Source organism: Balaenoptera ricei, chromosome 12, assembly GCF_028023285.1.
Source record: "Balaenoptera ricei isolate mBalRic1 chromosome 12, mBalRic1.hap2, whole genome shotgun sequence".
Classification (NCBI taxonomy): domain Eukaryota; kingdom Metazoa; phylum Chordata; class Mammalia; order Artiodactyla; family Balaenopteridae; genus Balaenoptera; species Balaenoptera ricei.
The window spans coordinates 93,516,384-93,532,612 of record NC_082650.1 but is presented as its reverse complement, the minus strand read 5'-3'; the positions used below and the strand labels follow the sequence as shown (position 1 = coordinate 93,532,612).

General features: G+C 38.6%; 1 protein-coding gene across 1 annotated transcript in view; it reads right to left on the bottom strand.

The window, feature by feature from the left end:
• EYS (eyes shut homolog) overlaps nt 1-16,229 on the bottom strand; it is a 1,726,005-nt gene that overhangs the window by 260,950 nt on the left and 1,448,826 nt on the right. The gene's annotated exons all lie outside the window — the stretch shown is intronic.

The following is a 16,229-nucleotide window of genomic DNA, read 5'->3' as shown; positions in this document are numbered from 1 at the left end:
GTGGGATGGGGAGGGTGGGAGGGAGGGAGATGCAAGAGGGAAGAGAAATGGGAACATATTGTATATGTATAACTGATTCACTTTGTTATAAAGCAGAAGCTAACACACCATTGTAAGGCAATTATACTTCAATAAAGATGTTTAAAAAAAAAAAGTAATTATTGATAGGTATGTACTAATTGCCATTTTGTTAAGTGTTTTCAGGTTTTTTTTTAGTTCTGTTTTGTCCCTTTCTACTTTTTTTGCTCTCTTTAGTGATTTGATGACTGTCTTTAGTGTTATGTTTGCATTCCTTTCTATTTTTTTTTTTTTGTGTGTGTGTGTGTGTGTGTGTGTGTGTGTATCTATATAGGTTTTGGGTTTGTGGTTACCATGAGTTTCATATATAATATAATATGTGACTATTTAAATTTGATAATCTCTTAAGTTTGAATGCATTCTAACAACCTGCATTTTTAACCCACAGCACATTTAATGTTTTTTTTAAACAATGTGTTTTTAAAAATTAATTAATTAATTAATTAATTAATTAATTTTTTGGTTGCATTGGGTCTTTGTTGCTGCATGCGGGCTCTCTCTAGTTGTGGTGAGCGGGGGCTACTCTTCATTTCAGTGCACGAGCTTCTCATTACAGTGGCTTCTCTTGTTGCGTAGCATGGGCTCTAGGTGCGTGGGCTTCAGTAGTTGCAACATGCAGTCTCAGCAGTTGTGGCTTGTGGGCTGTAGAGTGCAGGCTCAGTAGTTGTGGTGCACAGGCTTAGTTGTTCCACAGCATGTTGGATCTTCCTGGAACAGGGCTCGATCCTTTGTCCCCTGCATTGGCAGGTGGATTCTTAACCACTGCACCACCAGGGAAGTCCCACATTTAATGCTTTTGACTTCATATTTTACACCTTTTTATTTTGTGTATTCCTTAACTACTTATTGTGGATATAGATTGTTTTACTACTTTTGTCTTTCAAACTTCCTACTGGCTTTATGTGTGGTTGCTCCACTACCTTTACTGTATGTTTGCCTTTATCAATGAGTTTTTTCCTTTCATCATTTTTATATCTCTAGTTGTTGCCTTTTCTTTCCACTTAGATAAGCTCCTTTTAACATTTCTTATAAGATTGGTTTAATGATGCTTAACTCTTTTAGCTTTTGCTTGCCTGTAAAATTCTCTCTCCTTCAAATCTGAATGATGACCTTGCCAGGTAGCATATTCTTGGTTGTATATTTCTTTTTCTTTCTTTCTTTCTTTTTTTTTTTCATCTCTTTGAATACATGGTGCCACTCTCTTCTGGTCTGCAAAGTTTTTGCTGAAAAGTCACCTGATAGTTTTATGGGAGTTCCTTTGTACATAGCTAGTTGTTTTTCTCTTGTTGCTTTTAAGATTCTCTTTTTATCTTTAATTTTTGCCATTTTAATTATATTGTGTCTTAATGTGGGCCTCTTTGGGTTCATCTTGTTTGGGGCTCTCTGTGCTTTCTGGACCTGTATGTCTATTTCTTTTCCCAGGTTAGGGAAGTTTTCATCTATTTATCATTTCTTCAAAATATGTTCTTTGTCCCTTTCTTCCTCTCTCCTCCTTCTGGGACCACTTAATGCAAATGTTCGTATGCTTAACGTTGTCTCAGAGAACTCTTTAACCATTTTCATTTTTAAGAATTCTTGCTTCTTTTTTTCTATTCAGCTTGGGTGTTTTTCACTACTCTGTCTTCCAGCTTGCTGATCCACTCCTCTGTATCATCTAATCTACTGCTGATTCCTTCTAGTGTATTTTTTATATCAGTTATTGTATTCTTTAACTCTGCATGGTTATTTTTTTGTATTTTCTAACTCTTTGTTGAAATTCTCACTGTGTTCATCCAGTTCTCTCTGGAGTTCAGTTAGTGTCTTTGTGATCATTACTTTTATCAGGTAGATTGCCTATCTCCACTGTTTAGTTCTTTTTCTGAAGTTTTGTCTTGTTCCTTCGTTTGAAACATATGCCTCTCTCTCCTCATTTTTCCTAATTCTCTGTGTTTATTTCTATGCATTAGGTAGGTTGGTTATATTTATCAATCTTGGAGAAGTGGCTTTATGTAGGAGGCCTCCTATGGGGCCCAGCAGCACACTTTCCTCTATAGAGCTGTAGGGATGACCCTCTATGGGCTGCCTGGGCCCTTCTGTTGTGGTGGGCTGAATACTGTGGGCATGCTAGTTGGGGGGATGTCCCCTGACTAATTGGCTGCAGGCCCGTTGATGGGGGAAGCTGGGTCACTGTGCACTGGCTGTGCCATCTAGCAGCATCACATGTTTTCTTGAGTGAGTCATTTGTACCCTTTGCCCTAGAGAAGCTAAACTGCCCTGTTTCTAGATCTAGGTCTTGGCAGGTCTGCAGTATTAACTGTTTTGCTGATTTGCATTTTTGTCCATTTCTCATTTGGGAAGATGTTTATCCTGTTTTTGAGCTAGACTTTATATTTTCAAAAGCTTATTTTAAATTTTCTTTATTGATGCTACGTGTTTGACACTAAGGTGGTGTGTCAAAGTATGAAGGTAGAGAGTCATTGTGACTAGAAGTTCCACTTTATTTTTTATAAAAAGAAAACAATGACAAAGATCACACTAAGTCCCTGCCTTAGGAGCACCATGTAAATATAAAGTTATCTTTAATTTTTGAGAGACAGAATGAAGAAAAATTAAACAAACTGTTTGGAAGTACTTTTATGATTTTGCAAGATATAAATTCATTTCTTTGGCTTTTTCCATCTCTGGTTTGTTTTCTGCTAAAGGCATTTCAGTGCATCTGTCTCATATTTTTTTTCCTGTGGCATATTTCATAAGCACATAAGTAGTTTGTTTTCTCTCCAGAGACAAATACAATGTATGGATTTTTTCTTCTCCAAGGTACCTATGTTTGATTTCTCAAATTGGGAAGTTATAAGTTACTGGCATTAAATCATAATGAAATTAAATGTTTAAAGGGCTATTGTAGTGCTGTGTTGTAGGCTCACAGAACAGTGCTCATGCATAATTGCAGTAGCTACAGAGTTCTGAAACCATGATATAGCAATAACAAAACTGAACGGGACAAACTCTTTCTAAGAAATATCGCAAAATTGATGACAATACTGAATGCTTTCATATGTGCAAAATATAAATGTGTTTTTCTCTTGTTGCTAGGTATTGCTATTACCCAGTAATGATGTTAGCTTGTCAATTTAAATTTTGGACATGAATTAACTTTGCCAGTAAGTTTATTTCTTTATTTACCTGAATTAGACTTTAAAAATTAATGCAAGAACAGGTTCTCTATGTGGATAACTTGCAGTATAGATAGCAGTTAAATGAATCTCAAACTTAATAACATTTGACCATGTTTTTTACTATTTTGACTATATTTTGAGTATTTTTTCAATTAGACAACTTTTACTAAATGAGAAAACTATATTTTAAATGTGCTTTAAAACAAAATGGAATTATAAAAAAAAGACATATGCATTTGAAAGATCTTTGCACTGGGCTGAAAAATCAAATCTCTTGCAATAATACAACATGCCAATTTATAACATGTAAGTTAACAGAATACTCAATTTAACATTTTCAAAGATGATACTAAGGTCAAGAATATCACATCTATGGTAGGACATATAGAAGGGCATTCGTTATAAATATGATGTCCACCCATATGAAGCTTACAAATTTGACAATGCTCAACAAAAGCTTTTTAGAATCACATCCAAAAGTGTTGCATCCAAAGAATCACAAATCTGTGTCCTTAAGTTCTCATTCTAAAACCTTTATGTTGACTTTTCTATTCCTTGTCATTTGTTGATACTAACACTTAAGAAAAGAAGTGCTGCAATAAACCCTTGATCATGTGCAAAAATTATTGTTGCTATAGTTCATTACAAAGCATGTCTATACAATACCAGTCTTAATGTTTACCAACTGTGATTATTGCTCTGAAGAGAATGGATAGCATACACACTGAGCTCCAGCTTGGAACTTTCATTAAAAAATCTTCTAAGGCTAGACTCATAACTGGGAGAAGTTACCTTCGATTGCTAGCAGCTATGATCTCCATGTTCAGCCCAAAGTTTTAGTTGAATTGGGACAGTTAGTTCTGAAGAATAGCTGAGTTGGAAGACTCATAACAGCAGATGGCAGTAAATGTACATGGCAGAGACATGGCAGTAAATGTACATGGCAGATAAAGGTATCTGTCCCCAAAAAGATAGGATCTAATTGATAGTGTGATTGTTTTAGCTCCCTGTTTGCTACAGGAAAACATGGGAAATATATTTAAAAGATTACACATCAGGTAATATGGAAGAAACTGTCCAGAGACATACAGCTTTCCTTACTGGTTCCTGTGTCTGATGCTATTGTCATGGCTGTGTGAGCAAATTTAAGAAGATGCTGTTGAAGAGTATGATGGTTCCGTACAGCCCTATCAACACAACCATACATTTCACTCACATACATGCTGAGTGAGACTCAGCAAACCCATATATGAAAACTGTAAGAAAGATCAGACACAAAAGCCGAAGTGTAATGCCCTTTGCCAAATAAAAGCAATGGAAACACACCAAAGCATCCTGAAGCATCCCTTTTTGTTTAGAGCATCAACCACGTGACCAGGCTGGCCATACAAACAACTTGTGCAAGGAACACTGCGTGACTGTCATGAGGACTTCCTGTCTCTGGATGATTGCCATGAGGTGGTCATTGTTCTTAGACTGTTTTATTTAGCCTTCCCTCTGACTGACAGACAGCCCAAATATACTTACTAATAACTTGCAGGGAAAACCAAGCCATTATCCTGTGAAACACTGATATTAATAAAGGGATATGTGATGCCTGAGGACCACTGAAGTAGGGGCCTCATTTACACCTTTGATTAACCAGAGCAGTCATCAAGGGACTGACCAGGCAACTGTCATGAGATATCAGGGATACCCCAAGAACTGTGACTGTACTTCTGATTACACTACCGAGGTCATGTACAATGGAACCCACAGCATATTCTACAGATTTCACGGCTTCCTGGTAGTTCCTCTGAAAGGGAAGATGGCCAAAATTCCCTTACAATCTTTACCTAATAAAAACATTCACACAATGAACATTACAACTACACAAATTGAAATTCACATCCAGAAATGTTGCCATTTTTTAACCTGACATCTCTCTTTAACCTATCTGAATGTAATAGTAAGAACCTTCACTGTATCCTGGAGCAGGCTTTCAATGGCTCATGAGAGCTGATGTTTGCATGTCTTCCCAACTCCATATCAGTGAATTCATGTTGGTAACTTGAAATTGGTTATGGTGAGAGTATTTATGCCAGGGAATTGACAAAAGCTACAAATCAAATCAACCCACTATCCCAACTTTTTTCCTCTGAGAGCTGATTGTTAGACACTGACGAGCACACCACTGAGTTTCTTGAATATTTCTTAGTAGGGTGTAAACATTCACTTGGAACAAGGGCATTTTGAAAGTCGCAAAGCTCAGCTTCACTGTTGGCATTTCATTTGGAATTTCAGTAGAAAATCTGATTATTCATAATCTATTAGTTTATAGACCTAGGTTGGATCAATTTACTCTGATGATGAATGTAGGTTCCAAGAATATTACACCTAAATCATACACGTATCCAGTTTACAAATACCAGGTAGTATTTAATTTTACCCTCATTTCTAATACTTACTATTGTCTTAATTCATTTGTTTTTAGCAATTTTGGGGGTATATTTGTATTCAATCCACTGAGAAATCAATCAAAACTCAGGAGTAAAATATATTGATTCCTGATTCTTTTCTCTGCAACACCTGAACTCTCATACACATTTTATTTTGAGAGACTAAAGTTTCCCAAGTTGAAATAGCATATGAAGAAATTCAATTTGTTGAAAAATAGATTATTTTACCAAGTTTGAACAAATAGCAATTCTGATGATATGGGCATGTGGAGATTCACTTCCATTAGATTATGAGTGAAGCTAAAGACACGTTTCCGCAGGAAAAGGCCACATGTGCCCCATGTTTTTAGAAGTGTTACAGTGAGTGATAATTCTTTCTTAAGTTAACAATGAGTGTGTAGTTTTCCTATATTCTAAATACTCCAGTTTCCATATGGTTAGTATTATTAATACCATGTGATTTTTCTGGTAGTGCATTTTAACTGAGATTTTTAAAAAAGAAAATATTTTAATCTTAAAATATTTATACTATATTATGTTTAATCCAATTAATTCATTAACAATGTCAGCTTTTATTAAAAATTATGAAGTGAGAGTAGATTAATAGAGATGCACAGGATTTAAATTTCAGAAACACTTTCTGAGCCAAAGTTGTAAACATTCTCATGACTTTAAATGTAAAAAGGCTATAGTGTGATCCCAGTGAGCTGAGCCTCAGATCAATAATAATTTCTTTTCATATTTCTTTGCCAGCTAGCATACCATATAAGTGTCCCTTGTCTTAGCTTATTTCGTTTTTTCTGGGCAAGTACATCTATTTGTCATTCTTATATATAATTTTTTCTTTATGATTTCTAAGACTTTATGTATGCCACTTCCCACTCTAATTGTCCTTCTTATACTCCCTTGCCACACGTGGCTTCCCATCTTTAAAATTTCTGATGGGAAGAGAAGAAAAGTCAAGTCAATTTCTTACCCCAAGCAAACGTTCAATTTGCAGACAACCAGACAAGTAAAATTTTAGAAATTCAACCAGTATGAAAATAAATGGAACTGATGAATGTCTGTAATCTAGGCTTAATGGTTAAAAGAACAATGACTAGCCCTTCCTTTATGTTGAGTCTATTTCTTATTAATAGCTTCCATGACAGCACTTCTAATTTAAAGATTGGGGGTATTTACTATGATAAGTGATCGGGATGATGAAAAAAATGTACTTTTTCACCCTTACAATAGAGACAACACATTTCAGGAGTTGTTTCTGACAAGAAAAACACTTACACTAAACCCTTCGGAAATTTTCCAGAAGATGATAAATGAAATACTACAAGTAGAACCAAAATTCATATCATCTCACATGGAGAGAAAAATCACTGAGAGTTAGAGATGGTTTGAAAGTTTTGTATTACTGGATTCAAAAAGAAAACTAAATTATTGCAAATCTCAGAGGTCCAAGATGACAGAGAAATTTAGTAAGTTCTAAAGCCTATGATCTATGTTAATTTTATTATGTAATCTTAATCCAAAAGTAATTTAAGGCAGCTTTTAATATGAGGTAAAATATTGAGGAATAGAAGAAAAAGTTGCCTAGGAAAGTAAAGCATAAATGGAATTAGTGTTCAGGCAAATTATCTTAAATACAACTTCAAATGGATCTGTTCATTCAATAGACGAATGAATGAATGTCTATTATGTAAGCTGTTAGGCGGTGGGGAGGTGGAGGTGGGTAAAGCAGTTCTTTCTGAATGTTGTCACAGAGGGTAGGGAGCAAAGATACTGCCGTTCTCTGAGACGTCAATTTTCACTGAGACCAGAGGAATCAGGACCAAGGCACCAGATCAGCAGTGTAGGTTAGTGCTAAAGGGAGCTGACAGATTTGTGCTACATCTTCAAGGGTCACTCAAACTAAGTTAGCAGGTAATGCCAGGGAGATCTTACACATAGAACACAAGCTGGGACATCTTGAGTGCCAGGCTCATGAGGCAAAAATGAAAGTACAGAATTCAAAGAATGCCTAGCTTTGTTGCTTATAGAAACAAACAAAAAGGTGAAACATCTTTTTCTCATCTTTAGCTATTTTTCCTCATCTTTTTGAGCCCCAGTCCAACATCTGGTGCCTTTATGCTGCTTTGTCCTATCTCCTATCTATTGTAAGAACACTTACTCAATCAGGACAATCTATTGTAAGAACACTTAATCAGGACAGACTGGAATACGTCATCGCAAAGGGTAGAAACCTTCATGGGTTGTCCATTGTTATTATGAGCAATGGCTTCTTACATTGAAACATAATGGAATTATTTGCTGTAATAAACATTTACATCACATTTATTATGAACCGAGCATTATTCCAAGTACTTTAAAATATTAAGCAACATCCACCCCATGAGTTAAGTAGAAACATTTTTCCCATTTAAAGATGAGGAAGTTGAGTAACTGAGGGGTTAAGTAATTTATTCAAGTTTACACAGTCCCTAAGTGACAGGGGTGGACTTTGAAGATGGAGGCGGAGATTGGAGTGAAAGCAGGAAACACCAAAGAGGGCTGGCAGTGACCCAAAGCTACAAGAGGCAAGGAACATATTTTCCTCAAGCCCCAGACGGAGGGTCATTCGACTGCCACCTTGCTTTCAGACTTCTGGACTCCAGACTGTGAGAGAACAAGTTTCTGTTGTTTCAAGCCACCAAGTTTGTGGCATTTTGTCAAAGCAACCACAATAAGCAACTGAAGAGAAGTTTTTTTTTTTTTTAATGAAACAATACTAAAAACAAGGGGCAAGAGTTTGAATATTAGCAGTGTTCAACGGTTAAAATGGAATTCAGGCATGAATGAGATTAGAATGTATATATGGTACATTATCAGTGGACATTTTATTAAGATGTACAGGTAATCTAAGTGATTTGATTTAACAAATATCTCAGTTGTGAAGTGACTAAAAAGAGACAGATCAGAAAGCAATAGAGTATTTCCTTCTTAGCATTTTCATACTGTAGTCTAATTTGACAGGAAACATTGATATAATCAACATAAATCTGTTGGAAACATCTAACTCTAGCATCTGCATTTACTGAAATTCAAAAAGGGTAATAAAAACATTCTAACAGACCTCTGTAAAGTGCAAAGGGTATTATGCTCACTATTTAAACAATATTAAATCAACTATTTAATTGATGTATATAATTTTTAACATCTTTATTGGAGTATAATTGCTTTACAATGGTGTGTTAGTTTCTGCTGTATAACAAAGTGAATCAGCTATACATTTACATATATCCCCATAACCTCTTCCTCTTGCGTCTCCCTTCCACCCTCCCTATCCCACCCCTCTAGGTGGTCACAAAGCACCAAGCTGATCTCCCTGTGCTATGTGGCTATTTCCCACTAGCTATCTATTTTACATTTGGTAGTGTAAATAAGTCCATGCCATTCTCTCACTTCATCCCAGCTTACCCTTCCCCTTTCCCATGTCCTCAAGTCCATTCTCTACATCTGTGCTTTATTCCTGTCCTGCCCCTAGGTTCTTCAGAACCAATTTTTTTTTTTTGTTTTATTTTAGATTCCATATATAGGAATTAGTTTTTCTCTTTCTGACTTACTTCACTCTGTATGACAGACTCTAGGTCCATCCACCTCACTACAAATGATCAATTTTGTTTCTTTTTAGGGCTGAGTAATATTCCTTTGTATATATGTGCCACATCTTCTTTATCCGTTCATCTGTCGGTGGACACATAGGTTGCTTCCATGTCCTGGCTATTATAAATAGTGCTGCAATGAACATTGTGGTACATGACTCTTTTTGAATTATGGTTTTCTCAGGATATATGTCCAATAGTGGGATTGCTGGGTCGTATGGTAGTTCTATTTTTAGTTTTTTAGGGAACCTCCATATTGTTCTCCATAGTGGCTGTATCAATTTACATTCCCACCAACACTGCAAGAGGGTTCCCTTTTCTCCAAACCCTCTCCAGCATTTATTGTTTGTAAACTTTTTGATGATGGCCTTTCTGACCAGTGTGAGGTGATACCTCATTGTAGTTTTGATTTGCATTTCTCTACTGATTAGTGATGTTGAGCATCATTTCATGTGTTTGTTGGAAATCTGTATAGCCTCTTTGTAGAAATATCTATCTAGGTTTTCTGCCCATTTTTGGATTGGGTTGTTTAGTTTTTTTATGTTGAACTGCATGTGCTGCTTGTATATTTTGGAGATTAATCCCTTGTCATTTGCTTCATTTGCAAATATTTTCTCAAATTCTGAGGGTTGTCTTTTCGACTTGTTTATGTTTTCCTTTGCTGTGCAAAAGCTTTTAAGTTTCATTAAGTCCCATTTGTTTATTTTTATTTTTACTTCCATTTCTCTAGGAGGTGGGTCAAAAGGATCTTGTTGTGATTTATGTCATAGAGTGTTCTGCCTATATATTCTTCTAAGAGTTTTATAGTGTCTGGCCTTAGATTTATGACTTTAATCCATTTTTAATTTGTTTTTGTGTATGACATTAGGGAGTGTTCTAACTTCATTCTTTTACAGGTAGCTATCCAGTTTTCCCAGCACCACTTACTGAAGAGGCTGTCTTTTCTCCATTGAATATTCTTGCCTCCTTTATCAAAGATAAAGTGACCATATGTGTGTGGGTTTATCTCTGGGGTTTCTATCCTGTTCCATTGATCTATATTTCTGTTTTTGTGCCAGTACCATACTGTCTTGATTACAGTAGCTTTGTAGTATAGTCTGAAGTCAGGGAGCCTGATTCCTCCAGCTCCGTTTTTCTTTTTCAAGATTGCTTTGGCTATTCGGGGTCTTTTGTGTTTCCATACAAATTGTGAAATTTTTTGTTCTAGTTCTGTGAAAAATGCCATTGGCAGTTTGATAGGGATTTCATTGAATCTGTAGATTGCTTTCAGTAATATCATCATTTTCACAAAGTTGATTCTTCCAATCAAAGGACATGGTATATCTCTCCATCTGCTTGTATCATCTTTAATTTCTTTCATCAGTGTCTTATAGCTTTCTGCATATGGGTATTTTGTCTCCTTAGGTAGGTTTGTTCCTAGGTATTTTATTCTTTTTGTTGCAATGGTTAATGGAGTGTTTCCTTAATTTCTCTTTCAGATTTTTCATCATTAGTGTATAGGAATGCAAGAGATTTCTGTGCATTAATTTCATGTCCTGCTAGTTTACCAGATTCATTGATTAACCCTAGTAGTTTTCTGGTAGCATCTTTAGGATTCCCTATGTATAGCATTATGTCATCTGCAAACAGTGACAGTTTTACTTCTTCCTTTCCAATTTGAATTCTTTTTTTTTTTCTTTTTCATCTCTGATTGTTGTGGCTAAAACTTCCAAAACTATATTGAATAATGGTGGTGAGAGTGAGAAACCTTGTCTTATTCCTGCTCTTAGTGGAAATGTTTTCAGTTTTTCACCATTAAGAATGGTGTTGGGGAGGAGAGAAGATGGCGGAAGAGTAAGACGTGGAGATCACCTTCCTTCCCACAGATACAGTAGAAATACATCTACACGTGGAACTGCTCCTACAGAACACCCACTGAACACTGACAGAAAATGTCCGACCTCCAAAAAGGCAAGAAACTCCCCCCATACTTGGGTAGGGCAAAAGAAAAAAGAAATAACAGAGACAAAAGAATAGGGACGGGACCTGCACCAGTGGGAGGGAGCTGTGAAGGAGGAAAGATTTCCACGCACTAGGAAGCCCCTTCGCGGGCAGAGACTGCGGGTGGCAGAGGGGGGAAGCTTCGGAGCCACGGAGGAGAGCGCAGCCACAGGGGTGCGGAGGGCAAAGCAGAGAGGTTCCTGAACGGAGGAGCGGTGCCGACCAGCACTCACCAGCCCGAGAGGGTTGTCTGCTCACCTGCCGGGGCGGGCGGGGCTGGGAGCTGAGGCTCGGGCTTCGGTCAATCGCAGGGAGAGGACTGGGGTTGGCGGCGTGAACACAGCCTGAAGGGGTTAGTGCACCACAGCTAGCCGGGAGGGAGTCCGGGGAAAAAGTCTGCAGCTGCCGAAGAGGCAAGAGACTTTTTCTTCCCTCTTTGTTTCCTTTTGTGCGAGGAGAGGGGATTCAGAGCGCCGTCTAAACGAACTCCAGAGAGGGGCGCGAGCCGCGGCTATCAGCGCGGACCCCACAGCAACAGGGGCGCAGAGGAAAAAAACAGAGAGACTCCCGCACAGAGGCTCGGCGCCGAGCAGCGCTCACCAGCCCGAGAGGCTTGTCTGCTCACCTGCCGGGGTGGGCGGGGCTGGGAGCTGAGGCTCAGCTTCTGTGGGATCCCAGGGAGAGGACTGGGGCTGGCTGCATGAACACAGCCTGAAGGGGTTAGCGCACCACAGCTGGCTGGGAGAGAGACCGGGAAAAAGTCTGCAGCTGCCGAAGAGGCAAGAGACTTTTTCTTGCCTCTTCGTTTCACGGCGCACAAGGAGAGGGGATTCAGAGCGCCGCCTAAACGAACTCCAGAGACGGGAGTGAGCCGCGGCGATCAGCACGGCCCCCAGAGACGGGCGTGAGACACTGGGGCTGCTGCTGCCACCTCCAAAAAGCCTGTGTGTGAGCACAGGTCACTCTCCACACCACCCCTCCCGGGAGCCTGTGCAGCCCGCCACTGCCATGGTCCCGTGATCCGGGGACAACTTCCCCAAGAGAACGCACTGTGCGCCTCAGGCTGGTGCAACGTCACGCCGGCCTCTGCCGCCACAGTCTCGCCCCGCCTACTCTGTACCCCTCCCTCCCCACAGCCTGGGTGAGCCAGAGCCCCCGAAGCAGCTGCTCCTTTAACCCCGTCCTGTCTGGGCGGGGAATAGATGCCCTAAGGCGACCTAAACGCAGAGGCGGGTCCAAATCCAAAGCTGAACCCCAGGAGCTGTGCGAACAGAGAAGAGAAGGTGAAATCTCTCCCAGCAGCCTCAGAAGCAGCGGATTAAAACTCCACAAACAACTTGATGTGCCTGCATCTGTTGAATGCCTGAATAGACAACAAATCATCCCAAATTCAGGAGGTGGACTTTGGGAGCAGGATATATTAATTTTTCCCCTTTTCCTTTTTTTTGTGAGTGTATATGTATATGCTTCTGGGTGAGATTTTGTCTGTATAGCTTTGCTTTATAATAGCTTTATTTTACTTCACTATATTATAGCCTCTTTCTTTCTTTCTTTCTTTCTATTTTTTCTCCCTTTTACTCTGAGCCGTGTGGACGAAAGGCTCTTGGTGCTCCAGCCAGGCATCAGGGCCGTGCCTCTGAGGTGGGAGAGCCAACTTCAGGACACTGGTCCACAAGAGACCTCCCAGCTCCACGTAATACCAAATGGCAAAAATCTCTCAGAGATCTCCATCTCAACATCAAGACCCAGCTTCACTCAACGACCAGCAAGCTACAGCGCTGGACACCCTATGCCAAACAACTAGCAAGACAGGAACACAGCCCCATCCATTAGCAGAGAGGCTGCCTAACATCATAATAAGGCCACAGACACCCCAAAATACATCACCAGACGTGGACCTGCCCACCAGAAAGACAAGATCCAGCCTCATCCACCAGAACTCAGGCACTAGTTCCCTCCACCAGGAAGCCTACACAACCCACTGAACCAACCTTAGCCACTGGGGACAGATACCAAAAACAATGGGAACTACGAACCTGCAGCCTGTGAAAAGGAGGCCCCAAACACAGTAAGATAAGCAAAATGAGATGACAGAAAAACACACAGCAGATGAAGGAGCAGGGTCAAAATACACCAGACTTAACAAATGAAGAGGAAATAGGGAGTCTACCTGAAAAAGAATTCAGAATAATGATAGTAAGGATGATCCAAAATCTTGGAAATAGAATAGACAAAATGCAAGAAACATTTAACAAGGACGTAGAAGAACTAAAGAGGAACCAAGCAATGATGAAAAACACAATAAATGAAATTAAAAATACTCTAGGTGGGATCAATAGCAGAATAACTGAGGCAGAAGAAAGGATAATTGACCTGGAAGATAAAATGGTGGAAATAACTATTACAGAGCAAGATAAAGAAAAAAGAATGAAAAGAACTGAGGACAGTCTCAGAGACCTCTGGGACAACATTAAAGGCACCAACATTCGAATTATAGGGGTCCCAGAAGAAGAATAGAAAAAGAAAGTGACTGAGAAAATATTTGAAGAGATTATAGTTGAAAATTTCCCTAATATGGGAAAGGAAATAGTTAATCAAGTCCTGGAAGCACAGAGAGTCCCATACAGGATAAACCCAAGGAGAAATATGCCAAGACACATATTAATCAAACTGTCAAAAATTAAATATAAGGAAAACATATTAAAGGCAGCAAGGGAAAGACAACAAATAACACACAAGGGAATCCCCATAAGGTTAACATCTGATCTTTCAGCAGAAACTCTGCAAGCCAGAAGGGAGTGGCAGGATATACTTAAAGTGATGAAGGAGAAAAACCTACAACCAAGATTACTCTACCCAGCAAGGATCTCATTCAGATTCGATGGAGAAATTAAAACCTTTACAGACAAGCAAAAGCTGAGATAGTTCAGCACCACCAAACCAGCTTTACAACAAATGCTAAAGGAACTTCTCTAGGCAAGAAACACAAGAGAAGGAAAACACCTACAATAACAAACCCAAAACATTTAAGAAAATGGGAATAGGAACATACATATCGATAATTACCTTGAATATAAATGGATTAAATGCTCCCACCAAAAGACACAGGCTGGCTGAATGGATACAAAAACAAGACCCATATATATGCTGTCTACAAGAGACCCACTTCAGACCTAGAGACACATGCAGACTGAAAGTGAGGGGATGGAAAAAGGTATTCCATGCAAATGGAAATCAAAAGAAAGCTGGAGTAGCAATTCTCATATCAGACAAAATAGACTTTAAAATAAAGACTATTCCAAGAGACAAAGAAGGACACTATATAATGATCAAGGGATCGATCCAAGAGGAAGGTATAACAATTGTAAATATTTATGCACCCAACATAGGAGCACCTCAATACATAAGGCAAATACTAACAGCCATAAAAGGGGAAATCGACAGCAACACAATCATAGTAGGGGACTTTAACACCCCACTTTCACCAATGGACAGATCATCCAAAATGAAAATAAATAAGGAAACACAAGCTTTAAATGATACAATAAACAAGATGGACTTAATTGATATTTATAGGACATTCCACCCCAAAACAACAGAATACACATTTTTCTCAAGTGCGCATGGAACATTCTCCAGGATAGATCATATCTTGGGTCACAAATCAAGCCTTGGTAAATTTAAGAAAATTGAAATCGTATCAAGTATCTTTTCTGACCACAACACTATGAGACTAGATATCAATTACAGGAAAAGATCTGTAAAAAATACAAACACATGGAGGCTACACAATACACTACTTAATAACGAAGTGATCACTGAAGAAATCAAAGGGGAAATCAAAAAATACCTAGAAACAAATGACAATGGAGATACGACGACCCAAAACCTATGGGACGCAGCAAAAGCAGTGCTAAGAGGGAAGTTTATAGCAATACAAGCCTACCTCAAGAAAGAGGAAACATCTCGAATAAACAACTTAACCTTGCACCTAAAGCAATTAGAGAAAGAAGAACAAAAAAACCCTAAAGCCAGCAGAAGGAAAGAAATTTTAAAGATCAGGTCAGAAATAAATGAAAAAGAAATGAAGGAAACAATAGCAAAAATCAATGAAACCAAAAGCTGGTTCTTTGAGAAGATAAACAAAATTGATAAACCATTAGCCAGACTCATCAAGAGAAAAAGGGAGAAGACTCAAATCAATAGAATTAGAAATGAAAAAGGAGAAGTAACCACTGACACTGCAGAAATACAAAAGATCATGAGAGATTACTACAAGCAACTCTATGCCAATAAAATGGACAACCTGGAAGAAATGGACAGATTCTTAGAAATGCACAAACTGCCAAGACTGAACCAGGAAGAAATAGAAAATATGAACAGACCAATCACAAGCACTGAAATTGAAACTGTGATTAAAAACCTTCCAATAAATAAAAGCCCAGGACCAGATGGCTTCACAGGTGAATTCTATCAAACATTTAAAGAAGAGCTAATACCTATCCTTCTCAAACTCTTCCAAAATATTGCAGAGGGAGGAACACTCCCCAACTCAGTCTACGAGGCTACCATCACCCTGATACGAAAACCAGACAAAGATGTCACAAAGAAAGAAAACTACAGGCCAATATCACTGATGAACATAGATGCAAAAATCCTCAACAAAATACTAGCAAACAGAATCCAACAGCACATTAAAAGGATCATACACCATGATGAAGTGGGGTTTATCCCAGGAATGCAAGTATTCTTCAATATACGTAAATCAATCAATGTGATACACCATATTAACAAATTGAAGGAGAAAAACCATATGATCATCTCAATAGATGCAGAGAAAGCTTTCGACAAAATTCAACACCCATTTATGATAAAAAACCCTCCAGAAAGTAGGCATAGAGGGAACTTTCCTCAACATAATAAAGGCCATATATGACAAACCC